A 14,365-nucleotide genomic window follows, 5' to 3' on the forward strand; every position below is an offset into this window, starting at 1 on the left:
CTCGGGACCTTATGGCCGTTCTGCTGTGAGTCAAAGATTTTCGAATCGGACGAAAAACTGATAGTGAATTGTAACGTTCAGGGCCACCTAATGACGATGAATCACTCAAATTGCGTCCCGATTCAATACATCGTCCTCCAGCAGACTTGTCTCCATGGGTCTATTGCTGCCTCGGGCACCTTATGGCAGGCCTGCTGTGACTCAAAGATTTTCGAATCGGACGGAAAACTGATAGTGAATTGTAACGTTCAGGGCCTCCTAATGACGATGGATCACTCAAATTGCGTCCCGATTCAATACATCGTCCTCCAGCCGACTTGACTCCATGGGTCTATTGCTGCCTCGGGCACCTTATGGCCGTTCTGCTGTGAGTCTAGATTATAGAATGGGACGAAAAACTGATAGTGAATTGTAACGCTCAGGCCCTCCTAATGACGATGGATCACTCAAATTGCGTCCCGATTCAATACATCGTCCTCCAGCAGACTTGTCTCCATGGGTCGATTGCTGCCTCGGGCACCTAATGGCCGTACTGCTGTGAGTCAAAGATTTTCGAATCGGACGAAAAACTGATAGTGAATTGTAACATTCAGGGCCACCTAATGACGATGGACCACGCAAATTGCGTCCCGATTCAATACATCGTCCTCCAGCAGACTTGACTTCATGGGTCTATTGCTGCCTCGGGCACCTTATGGCCGTTCTGCTGTGAGTCAAAGATTTTCGAATCGGACGAAAAACTGGTAGTGAATTGTAACGTTCAGGCCCACCTAATGACGATGGATCACTCAAATTGCGTCCCGATTCAATACATCGTCCTCCAGCCGAATTGACTCCATGGGTCTATTGCTGCCTCGGGCACCTTATGGCCGTTCTGCTGTGAGTCAAAGATTTTCGAATCGGACGAAAAACTGATAGTGAATTGTAACATTCAGGGCCACCTAATGACGATGGACCACGCAAATTGCGTCCTGATTCAATACATCGTCCTCCAGCAGACTTGACTTCATGGGTCTATTGCTGCCTCGGGCACCTTATGGCCGTTCTGCTGTGAGTCAAAGATTTTCGAATCGGACGAAAAACTGGTAGTGAATTGTAACGTTCAGGCCCACCTAATGACGATGGATCACTCAAATTGCGTCCCGATTCAATACATCGTCCTCCAGCCGAATTGACTCCATGGGTCTATTGCTGCTTCGGGCACCTTATGGCCGTTCTGCTGTGAGTCTAGATTATCGAATGGGACGAAAAACTGATAGTGAATTGTAACGTTCAGGGCCTCCTAATGACGATGGATCACTCAAATTGCGTCCCGATTCAATACATCGTCCTCCAGCCGACTTGACTCCATGGGTCTATTGCTGCCTCGGGCACCTTATGGCCGTTCTGCTGTGAGTCTAGATTATCGAATGGGACGAAAAACTGATAGTGAATTGTAACGTTCAGGGCCTCCTAATGACGATGGATCACTCAAATTGCGTCCCGATTCAATACATCGTCCTCCAGCAGACTTGTCTCCATGGGTCGATTGCTGCCTCGGGCACCTAGTGGCCGTTCTGCTGTGAGTCAAAGATTTTCGAATCGGACGAAAACTGATAGTGAATTGTAACATTCAGGGCCACCTAATGACGATGGACCACGCAAATTGCGTCCCGATTCAATACATCGTCCTCCAGCCGAGTTGACTCCATGGGTCTATTGCTGCCTCGGGCACCTTATGGCCGTACTGCTGTGAGTCTAGATTATCGAATGGGACGAAATACTGATAGTGAATTGTATCGTTCAGGGCCTCCTAATGACGATGGATCACTCAAATTGCGTCCCGATTCAATACATCGTCCTCCAGCCGACTTGACTCCATGGGTCTATTGCTGCCTCGGGCACCTTATGGCCGTTCTGCTGTGAGTCTAGATTATCGAATGGGACGAAAAACTGATAGTGAATTGTAACGTTCAGGGCCACCTAATGACGATGGACTACGCAAATTGCGTCCCGATTCAATACATCGTCCTTTAGCCGAGTTGACTCCATGGCTCTATTGCTGGGTCGGGCACCTTATGGCCGTTCTGCTGTGAGTCTAGATTATCGAATGGGACGAAAAACAGATAGTGAATTGTAACGTTCAGGGCCACCTAATGACGATGGATCACTCAAATTGCGTCCCGATTCAATACATCGTCCCCAGCCGACTTGACTCCATGGGTCTATTGCTGCCTCGGGCACCTTATGGCCGTTCTGCTGTGAGTCTAGATTATCGAATGGGACGAAAAACTGATAGTGAATTGTAACGTTCAGGGCCTCCTAATGACGATGGATCACTCAAATTGCGTCCCGATTCAATACATCGTCCTCCAGCAGACTTGTCTCCATGGGTCGATTGCTGCCTCGGGCACCTAGTGGCCGTTCTGCTGTGAGTCAAAGATTTTCGAATCGGACGAAAACTGATAGTGAATTGTAACATTCAGGGCCACCTAATGACGATGGACCACGCAAATTGCGTCCCGATTCAATACATCGTCCTCCAGCCGAGTTGACTCCATGGGTCTATTGCTGCCTCGGGCACCTTATGGCCGTACTGCTGTGAGTCTAGATTATCGAATGGGACGAAATACTGATAGTGAATTGTATCGTTCAGGGCCTCCTAATGACGATGGATCACTCAAATTGCGTCCCGATTCAATACATCGTCCTCCAGCCGACTTGACTCCATGGGTCTATTGCTGCCTCGGGCACCTTATGGCCGTTCTGCTGTGAGTCTAGATTATCGAATGGGACGAAAAACTGATAGTGAATTGTAACGTTCAGGGCCTCCTAATGACGATGGATCACTCAAATTGCGTCCCGATTCAATACATCGTCCTCCAGCAGACTTGTCTCCATGGGTCGATTGCTGCCTCGGGCACCTAATTGCCGTTCTGCTGTGAGTCAAAGATTTTCGAATCGGACGAAAAACTGATAGTGAATTGTAACATTCAGGGCCACCTAATGACGATGGACCACGCAAATTGCGTCCCGATTCAATACATCGTCCTCCAGCCGAGTTGACTCCATGGGTCTATTGCTGCCTCGGGCACCTTATGGCCGTTCTGCTGTGAATCTAGATTATCGAATGGGACGAAAAACTGATAGTGAATTGTAAGGTTCAGAGCCACCTAATTACGATGGATCACTCAAATTGCGTCCCGATTCAATACATCGTCCCCAGCCGACTTGTCTCCATAGGTCTATTGCTGCCTCGGGCACCTTATGGCCGTTCTGCTGTGAGTCTAGATTATCGAATGGGACGAAAAACTGATAGTGAATTGTAACCTTCAGGGCCACCTAATGACGACGGATCACTCAAATTGCGTCCTGATTCAATACATCGTCCTCCAGCAGACTTGACTTCATGGGTCTATTGCTGCCTCGGGCACCTTATGGCCGTTCTGCTGTGAGTCAAAGATTTTCGAATCGGACGAAAAACTGATAGTGAATTGTAACGTTCAGGCCCACCTAATGACGATGGATCACTCAAATTGCGTCCCGATTCAATACATCGTCCTCCAGCCGACTTGACTCCATGGGTCTATTGCTGCCTCGGGCACCTTATGGCCGTTCTGCAGTGGGTCTAGATTATCAAATGGGACGAAAAACTGATAGTGAATTGTAACGTTCAGGGCCTCCTAATGACGATGGATCACTCAAATTGCGTCCCGATTCAATACATCGTCCTCCAGCCGACTTGACTCCATGGGTCTATTGCTGCCTCGGGCACCTTATGGCCGTTCTGCTGTGAGTCTAGATTATCGAATGGGACGAAAAACTGATAGTGAATTGTAACGTTCAGGGCCTCCTAATGACGATGGATCACTCAAATTGCGTCCCGATTCAATACATCGTCCTCCAGCAGACTTGTCTCCATGGGTCGATTGCTGCCTCGGGCACCTAATGGCCGTTCTGCTGTGAGTCAAAGATTTTCGAATCGGACGAAAAACTGATACTGAATTGTAACATTCAGGGCCACCTAATGACGATGGACCACGCAAATTGCGTCCTGATTCAATACATCGTCCTCCAGCAGACTTGACTTCATGGGTCTATTGCTGCCTCGGGCACCTTATGGCCGTTATGCTGTGAGTCAAAGATTTTCGAATCGGACGAAAAACTGGTAGTGAATTGCAACGTTCAGGCCCACCTAATGACGATGGATCACTCAAATTGCGTCCCGATTCAATACATCGTCCTCCAGCCGAATTGACTCCATGGGTCTATTGCTGCCTCGGGCACCTTATGGCCGTTCTGCAGTGAGTCTAGATTATCGAATGGGACGAAAAACTGATAGTGAATTGTAACGTTCAGGGCCTCCTAATTACGATGGATCACTCAAATTGCGTCCCGATTCAATACATCGTCCTCCAGCCGACTTGACTCCATGGGTCTATTGCTGCCTCGGGCACCTTATGGCCGTTCTGCTGTGAGTCTAGATTATCGAATGGGACGAAAAACTGATAGTGAATTGTAACGTTCAGGGCCTCCTAATGACGATGGATCACTCAAATTGCGTCCCGATTCAATACATCGTCCTCCAGCAGACTTGTCTCCATGGGTCGATTGCTGCCTCGGGCACCTAGTGGCCGTTCTGCTGTGAGTCAAAGATTTTCGAATCGGACGAAAAACTGATAGTGAATTGTAACATTCAGGGCCACCTAATGACGATGGACCACGCAAATTGCGTCCCGATTCAATACATCGTCCTCCAGCCGAGTTGACTCCATGGGTCTATTGCTGCCTCGGGCACCTTATGGCCGTACTGCTGTGAGTCTAGATTATCGAATGGGACGAAATACTGATAGTGAATTGTATCGTTCAGGGCCTCCTAATGACGATGGATCAATCAAATTGCGTCCCGATTCAATACATCGTCCTCCAGCCGACTTGACTCCATGGGTCTATTGCTGCCTCGGGCACCTTATGGCTGTTCTGCTGTGAGTCTAGATTATCGAATGGGACGAAAAACTGATAGTGAATTGTAACGTTCAGGGCCTCCTAATGATGATGGATCACTCAAATTGCGTCCCGATTCAATACATCGTCCTCCAGCAGACTTGTCTCCATGGGTCGATTGCTGCCTCGGGCACCTAATTGCCGTTCTGCTGTGAGTCAAAGATTTTCGAATCGGACGAAAAACTGATAGTGAATTGTAACATTCAGGGCCACCTAATGACGATGGACCACGCAAATTGCGTCCCGATTCAATACATCGTCCTCCAGCCGAGTTGACTCCATGGGTCTATTGCTGCCTCGGGCACCTTATGGCCGTTCTGCTGTGAATCTAGATTATCGAATGGGACGAAAAACTGATAGTGAATTGTAAGGTTCAGGGCCACCTAATGACGATGGATCACTCAAATTGCGTCCCGATTCAATACATCGTCCTCCAGCCGACTTGACTCCATGGGTCTATTGCTGCCTCGGGCACCTTATGGCCGTTCTGCAGTGAGTCTAGATTATCGAATGGGACGAAAAACTGATAGTGAATGTTCAGGGCCTCCTAATGACGATGGATCACTCAAATTGCGTCCCGATTCAATACATCGTCCTCCAGCCGACTTGACTCCATGGGTCTATTGCTGCCTCGGGCACCTTATGGCCGTTCTGCAGTGAGTCTAGATTATCGAATGGGACGAAAAACTGATAGTGAATGTTCAGGGCCTCCTAATGACGATGGATCACTCAAATTGCGTCCCGATTCAATACATCGTCCTCCAGCCGACTTGACTCCATGGGTCTATTGCTGCCTCGGGCACCTTATGGCCGTTCTGCTGTGAGTCTAGATTATCGAATGGGACGAAAAACTGATAGTGAATTGTAACGTTCAGGACCTCCTAATGACGATGGATCACTCAAATTGCGTCCCGATTCAATACATCGTCCTCCAGCAGACTTGTCTCCATGGGTCGATTGCTGCCTCGGGCACCTAATGGCCGTTCTGCTGTGAGTCAAAGATTTTCGAATCGGACGAAAAACTGATACTGAAAAGTAACATTCAGGGCCATCTAATGACGATGGACCACGCAAATTGCGTCCCGATTCAATACATCGTCTCCAGCCGACTTGTCTCCATGGGTCTATTGCTGCCTCGGGCACCTTATGGCCGTTCTGCTGTGAGTCTAGATTATCGAATGGGACGAAAGACTGATAGTGAATTGCAACGTTCAGGGCCACCTAATGACGATGGATCACTCAAATTGCGTCCTGATTCAATACATCGTCCTCCAGCAGACTTGACTTCATGGGTCTATTGCTGCCTCGGGACCTTATGGCCGTTCTGCTGTGAGTCAAAGATTTTCGAATCGGACGAAAAACTGATAGTGAATTGTAACGTTCAGGGCCACCTAATGACGATGAATCACTAAAATTGCGTCCCGATTCAATACATCGTCCTCCAGCAGACTTGTCTCCATGGGTCTATTGCTGCCTCGGGCACCTTATGGCAGGCCTGCTGTGAGTCAAAGATTTTCGAATCGGACGAAAAACTGATAGTGAATTGTAACATTCAGGGCCACCTAATGACGATGGACCACGCAAATTGCGTCCCGATTCAATACATCGTCCTCCAGCCGAGTTGACTCCATGGGTCTAATGCTGCCTCGGGCACCTCATGGCCGTTCTGCTGTGAGTCTAGATTATCGAATGGGACGAAAAACTGATAGTGAATTGTAACGTTCAGGGCCACCTAATGACGATGGATCACTCAAATTGCGTCCTGATTCAATACATCGTCCTCCAGCAGACTTGACTTCGTGGGTCTAATGCTGCCTCGGGCACCTTATGGCCGTTCTGCTGTGAGTCTAGATTATCGAATGGGACGAAAAACTGATAGTGAATTGTAACCTTCAGGGCCTCCTAATGACGATGGATCACTCAAATTGCGTCCCGATTCAATACATCGTCCTCCAGCCGACTTGACTCCATGGGTCTATTGCTGCCTCGGGCACCTTATGGCCGTTCTGCAATGAGTCTAGATTATCGAATGGGACGAAAAACTGATAGTGAATTGTAACGTTCAGGGCCTCCTAATTACGATGGATCACTCAAATTGCGTCCCGATTCAATACATCGTCCTCCAGCCGACTTGACTCCATGGGTCTATTGCTGCCTCGGGCACCTTATGGCCGTTCTGCTGTGAGTCTAGATTATCGAATGGGACGAAAAACTGATAGTGAATTGTAACGTTCAGGGCCTCCTAATGACGATGGATCACTCAAATTGCGTCCCGATTCAATACATCGTCCTCCAGCAGACTTGTCTCCATGGGTCGATTGCTGCCTCGGGCACCTAGTGGCCGTTCTGCTGTGAGTCAAAGATTTTCGAATCGGACGAAAAACTGATAGTGAATTGTAACATTCAGGGCCACCTAATGACGATGGACCACGCAAATTGCGTCCCGATTCAATACATCGTCCCCAGCCGAGTTGACTCCATGGGTCTATTGCTGCCTCGGGCACCTTATGGCCGTACTGCTGTGAGTCTAGATTATCGAATGGGACGAAATACTGATAGTGAATTGCATCGTTCAGGGCCTCCTAATGACGATGGAACAATCAAATTGCGTCCCGATTCAATACATCGTCCTCCAGCCGACTTGACTCCATGGGTCTATTGCTGCCTCGGGCACCTTATGGCCGTTCTGCTGTGAGTCTAGATTATCGAATGGGACGAAAAACTGATAGTGAATTGTAACGTTCAGGGCCTCCTAATGACGATGGATCACTCAAATTGCGTCCCGATTCAATACATCGTCCTCCAGCAGACTTGTCTCCATGGGTCGATTGCTGCCTCGGGCACCTAATTGCCGTTCTGCTGTGAGTCAAAGATTTTCGAATCGGACGAAAAACTGATAGTGAATTGTAACATTCAGGGCCACCTAATGACGATGGACCACGCAAATTGCGTCCCGATTCAATACATCGTCCTCCAGCCGAGTTGACTCCATGGGTCTATTGCTGCCTCGGGCACCTTATGGCCGTTCTGCTGTGAATCTAGATTATCGAATGGGACGAAAAACTGATAGTGAATTGTAAGGTTCAGGGCCACCTAATGACGATGGATCACTCAAATTGCGTCCCGATTCAATACATCGTCCTCCAGCCGACTTGACTCCATGGGTCTATTGCTGCCTCGGGCACCTTATGGCCGTTCTGCAGTGAGTCTAGATTATCGAATGGGACGAAAAACTGATAGTGAATGTTCAGGGCCTCCTAATGACGATGGATCACTCAAATTGCGTCCCGATTCAATACATTGTCCTCCAGCCGACTTGACTCCATGGGTCTATTGCTGCCTCGGGCACCTTATGGCCGTTCTGCTGTGAGTCTAGATTATCGAATGGGACGAAAAACTGATAGTGAATTGTAACGTTCAGGACCTCCTAATGACGATGGATCACTCAAATTGCGTCCCGATTCAATACATCGTCCTCCAGCAGACTTGTCTCCATGGGTCGATTGCTGCCTCGGGCACCTAATGGCCGTTCTGCTGTGAGTCAAAGATTTTCGAATCGGACGAAAAACTGATACTGAAAAGTAACATTCAGGGCCATCTAATGACGATGGACCACGCAAATTGCGTCCCGATTCAATACATCGTCTCCAGCCGACTTGTCTCCATGGGTCTATTGCTGCCTCGGGCACCTTATGGCCGTTCTGCTGTGAGTCTAGATTATCGAATGGGACGAAAGACTGATAGTGAATTGCAACGTTCAGGGCCACCTAATGACGATGGATCACTCAAATTGCGTCCTGATTCAATACATCGTCCTCCAGCAGACTTGACTTCATGGGTCTATTGCTGCCTCGGGACCTTATGGCAGGCCTGCTGTGAGTCAAAGATTTTCGAATCGGACGAAAAACTGATAGTGAATTGTAACATTCAGGGCCACCTAATGACGATGGACCACGCAAATTGCGTCCCGATTCAATACATCGTCCTCCAGCCGAGTTGACTCCATGGGTCTATTGCTGCCTCGGGCACCTTATGGCCGTTCTGCTGTGAGTCTAGATTATCGAATGGGACGAAAAACTGATAGTGAATTGTAACGTTCAGGGCCACCTAATGACGATGGATCACTCAAATTGCGTCCTGATTCAATACATCGTCCTCCAGCAGACTTGACTTCGTGGGTCTATTGCTGCCTCGGGCACCTTATGGCCGTTCTGCTGTGAGTCTAGATTATCGAATGGGACGAAAAACTGATAGTGAATTGTAACCTTCAGGGCCTCCTAATGACGATGGATCACTCAAATTGCGTCCCGATTCAATACATCGTCCTCCAGCCGACTTGACTCCATGGGTCTATTGCTGCCTCGGGCACCTTATGGCCGTTCTGCTGTGAATCTAGATTATCGAATGGGACGAAAAACTGATAGTGAATTGTAAGGTTCAGGGCCACCTAATGACGATGGATCACTCAAATTGCGTCCCGATTCAATACATCGTCCCCAGCCGACTTGTCTCCATAGGTCTATTGCTGCCTCGGGCACCTTATGGCCGTTCTGCTGTAAGTCTAGATTATCGAATGGGACGAAAAACTGATAGTGAATTGTAACCTTCAGGGCCACCTAATGACGATGGATCACTCAAATTGCGTCCTGATTCAATACATCGTCCTCCAGCAGACTTGACTTCATGGGTCTATTGCTGCCTCGGGCACCTTATGGCCGTTCTGCTGTGAGTCAAAGATTTTCGAATCGGACGAAAAACTGATAGTGAATTGTAACGTTCAGGCCCACCTAATGACGATGGATCACTCAAATTGCGTCCCGATTCAATACATCGTCCTCCAGCCGACTTGACTCCATGGGTCTATTGCTGCCTCGGGCACCTTATGGCCGTTCTGCAGTGAGTCTAGATTATCGAATGGGACGAAAAACTGATAGTGAATTGTAACGTTCAGGGCCTCCTAATGACGATGGATCACTCAAATTGCGTCCCGATTCAATACATCGTCCTCCAGCCGACTTGACTCCATGGGTCTATTGCTGCCTCGGGCACCTTATGGCCGTTCTGCTGTGAGTCTAGATTATCGAATGGGACGAAAAACTGATAGTGAATTGTAACGTTCAGGGCCTCCTAATGACGATGGATCACTCAAATTGCGTCCCGATTCAATACATCGTCCTCCAGCAGACTTGTCTCCATGGGTCGATTGCTGCCTCGGGCACCTAATGGCCGTTCTGCTGTGAGTCAAAGATTTTCGAATCGGACGAAAAACTGATACTGAATTGTAACATTCAGGGCCATCTAATGACGATGGACCACGCAAATTGCGTCCCGATTCAATACATCGTCCTCCAGCCGAGTTGACTCCATGGGTCTATTGCTGCCTCGGGCACCTTATGGCCGTTCTGCTGTGAGTCAAAGATTTTCGAATCGGACGAAAAACTGATAGTGAATTGTAACATTCAGGGCCACCTAATGACGATGGACCACGCAAATTGCGTCCTGATTCAATACATCGTCCTCCAGCAGACTTGACTTCATGGGTCTATTGCTGCCTCGGGCACCTTATGGCCGTTCTGCAGTGAGTCTAGATTATCGAATGGGACGAAAAACTGATAGTGAATTGTAACGTTCAGGGCCTCCTAATTACGATGGATCACTCAAATTGCGTCCCGATTCAATACATCGTCCTCCAGCCGACTTGACTCCATGGGTCTATTGCTGCCTCGGGCACCTTATGGCCGTTCTGCTGTGAGTCTAGATTATCGAATGGGACGAAAAACTGATAGTGAATTGTAACGTTCAGGGCCTCCTAATGACGATGGATCACTCAAATTGCGTCCCGATTCAATACATCGTCCTCCAGCAGACTTGTCTCCATGGGTCGATTGCTGCCTCGGGCACCTAGTGGCCGTTCTGCTGTGAGTCAAAGATTTTCGAATCGGACGAAAAACTGATAGTGAATTGTAACATTCAGGGCCACCTAATGACGATGGACCACGCAAATTGCGTCCCGATTCAATACATCGTCCCCAGCCGAGTTGACTCCATGGGTCTATTGCTGCCTCGGGCACCTTATGGCCGTACTGCTGTGAGTCTAGATTATCGAATGGGACGAAATACTGATAGTGAATTGCATCGTTCAGGGCCTCCTAATGACGATGGAACAATCAAATTGCGTCCCGATTCAATACATCGTCCTCCAGCCGACTTGACTCCATGGGTCTATTGCTGCCTCGGGCACCTTATGGCCGTTCTGCTGTGAGTCTAGATTATCGAATGGGACGAAAAACTGATAGTGAATTGTAACGTTCAGGGCCTCCTAATGACGATGGATCACTCAAATTGCGTCCCGATTCAATACATCGTCCTCCAGCAGACTTGTCTCCATGGGTCGATTGCTGCCTCGGGCACCTAATTGCCGTTCTGCTGTGAGTCAAAGATTTTCGAATCGGACGAAAAACTGATAGTGAATTGTAACATTCAGGGCCACCTAATGACGATGGACCACGCAAATTGCGTCCCGATTCAATACATCGTCCTCCAGCCGAGTTGACTCCATGGGTCTATTGCTGCCTCGGGCACCTTATGGCCGTTCTGCTGTGAATCTAGATTATCGAATGGGACGAAAAACTGATAGTGAATTGTAAGGTTCAGGGCCACCTAATGACGATGGATCACTCAAATTGCGTCCCGATTCAATACATCGTCCTCCAGCCGACTTGACTCCATGGGTCTATTGCTGCCTCGGGCACCTTATGGCCGTTCTGCAGTGAGTCTAGATTATCGAATGGGACGAAAAACTGATAGTGAATGTTCAGGGCCTCCTAATGACGATGGATCACTCAAATTGCGTCCCGATTCAATACATTGTCCTCCAGCCGACTTGACTCCATGGGTCTATTGCTGCCTCGGGCACCTTATGGCCGTTCTGCTGTGAGTCTAGATTATCGAATGGGACGAAAAACTGATAGTGAATTGTAACGTTCAGGACCTCCTAATGACGATGGATCACTCAAATTGCGTCCCGATTCAATACATCGTCCTCCAGCAGACTTGTCTCCATGGGTCGATTGCTGCCTCGGGCACCTAATGGCCGTTCTGCTGTGAGTCAAAGATTTTCGAATCGGACGAAAAACTGATACTGAAAAGTAACATTCAGGGCCATCTAATGACGATGGACCACGCAAATTGCGTCCCGATTCAATACATCGTCTCCAGCCGACTTGTCTCCATGGGTCTATTGCTGCCTCGGGCACCTTATGGCCGTTCTGCTGTGAGTCTAGATTATCGAATGGGACGAAAGACTGATAGTGAATTGCAACGTTCAGGGCCACCTAATGACGATGGATCACTCAAATTGCGTCCTGATTCAATACATCGTCCTCCAGCAGACTTGACTTCATGGGTCTATTGCTGCCTCGGGACCTTATGGCAGGCCTGCTGTGAGTCAAAGATTTTCGAATCGGACGAAAAACTGATAGTGAATTGTAACATTCAGGGCCACCTAATGACGATGGACCACGCAAATTGCGTCCCGATTCAATACATCGTCCTCCAGCCGAGTTGACTCCATGGGTCTATTGCTGCCTCGGGCACCTTATGGCCGTTCTGCTGTGAGTCTAGATTATCGAATGGGACGAAAAACTGATAGTGAATTGTAACGTTCAGGGCCACCTAATGACGATGGATCACTCAAATTGCGTCCTGATTCAATACATCGTCCTCCAGCAGACTTGACTTCGTGGGTCTATTGCTGCCTCGGGCACCTTATGGCCGTTCTGCTGTGAGTCTAGATTATCGAATGGGACGAAAAACTGATAGTGAATTGTAACCTTCAGGGCCTCCTAATGACGATGGATCACTCAAATTGCGTCCCGATTCAATACATCGTCCTCCAGCCGACTTGACTCCATGGGTCTATTGCTGCCTCGGGCACCTTATGGCCGTTCTGCTGTGAATCTAGATTATCGAATGGGACGAAAAACTGATAGTGAATTGTAAGGTTCAGGGCCACCTAATGACGATGGATCACTCAAATTGCGTCCCGATTCAATACATCGTCCCCAGCCGACTTGTCTCCATAGGTCTATTGCTGCCTCGGGCACCTTATGGCCGTTCTGCTGTAAGTCTAGATTATCGAATGGGACGAAAAACTGATAGTGAATTGTAACCTTCAGGGCCACCTAATGACGATGGATCACTCAAATTGCGTCCTGATTCAATACATCGTCCTCCAGCAGACTTGACTTCATGGGTCTATTGCTGCCTCGGGCACCTTATGGCCGTTCTGCTGTGAGTCAAAGATTTTCGAATCGGACGAAAAACTGATAGTGAATTGTAACGTTCAGGCCCACCTAATGACGATGGATCACTCAAATTGCGTCCCGATTCAATACATCGTCCTCCAGCCGACTTGACTCCATGGGTCTATTGCTGCCTCGGGCACCTTATGGCCGTTCTGCAGTGAGTCTAGATTATCGAATGGGACGAAAAACTGATAGTGAATTGTAACGTTCAGGGCCTCCTAATGACGATGGATCACTCAAATTGCGTCCCGATTCAATACATCGTCCTCCAGCCGACTTGACTCCATGGGTCTATTGCTGCCTCGGGCACCTTATGGCCGTTCTGCTGTGAGTCTAGATTATCGAATGGGACGAAAAACTGATAGTGAATTGTAACGTTCAGGGCCTCCTAATGACGATGGATCACTCAAATTGCGTCCCGATTCAATACATCGTCCTCCAGCAGACTTGTCTCCATGGGTCGATTGCTGCCTCGGGCACCTAATGGCCGTTCTGCTGTGAGTCAAAGATTTTCGAATCGGACGAAAAACTGATACTGAATTGTAACATTCAGGGCCATCTAATGACGATGGACCACGCAAATTGCGTCCCGATTCAATACATCGTCCTCCAGCCGAGTTGACTCCATGGGTCTATTGCTGCCTCGGGCACCTTATGGCCGTTCTGCTGTGAGTCAAAGATTTTCGAATCGGACGAAAAACTGATAGTGAATTGTAACATTCAGGGCCACCTAATGACGATGGACCACGCAAATTGCGTCCTGATTCAATACATCGTCCTCCAGCAGACTTGACTTCATGGGTCTATTGCTGCCTCGGGCACCTTATGGCCGTTCTGCAGTGAGTCTAGATTATCGAATGGGACGAAAAACTGATAGTGAATTGTAACGTTCAGGGCCTCCTAATTACGATGGATCACTCAAATTGCGTCCCGATTCAATACATCGTCCTCCAGCCGACTTGACTCCATGGGTCTATTGCTGCCTCGGGCACCTTATGGCCGTTCTGCTGTGAGTCTAGATTATCGAATGGGACGAAAAACTGATAGTGAATTGTAACGTTCAGGGCCTCCTAATG

The sequence above is a fragment of the Schistocerca cancellata genome, chromosome 1 (assembly GCF_023864275.1).
Source record: "Schistocerca cancellata isolate TAMUIC-IGC-003103 chromosome 1, iqSchCanc2.1, whole genome shotgun sequence".
NCBI lineage: Eukaryota > Metazoa > Arthropoda > Insecta > Orthoptera > Acrididae > Schistocerca > Schistocerca cancellata.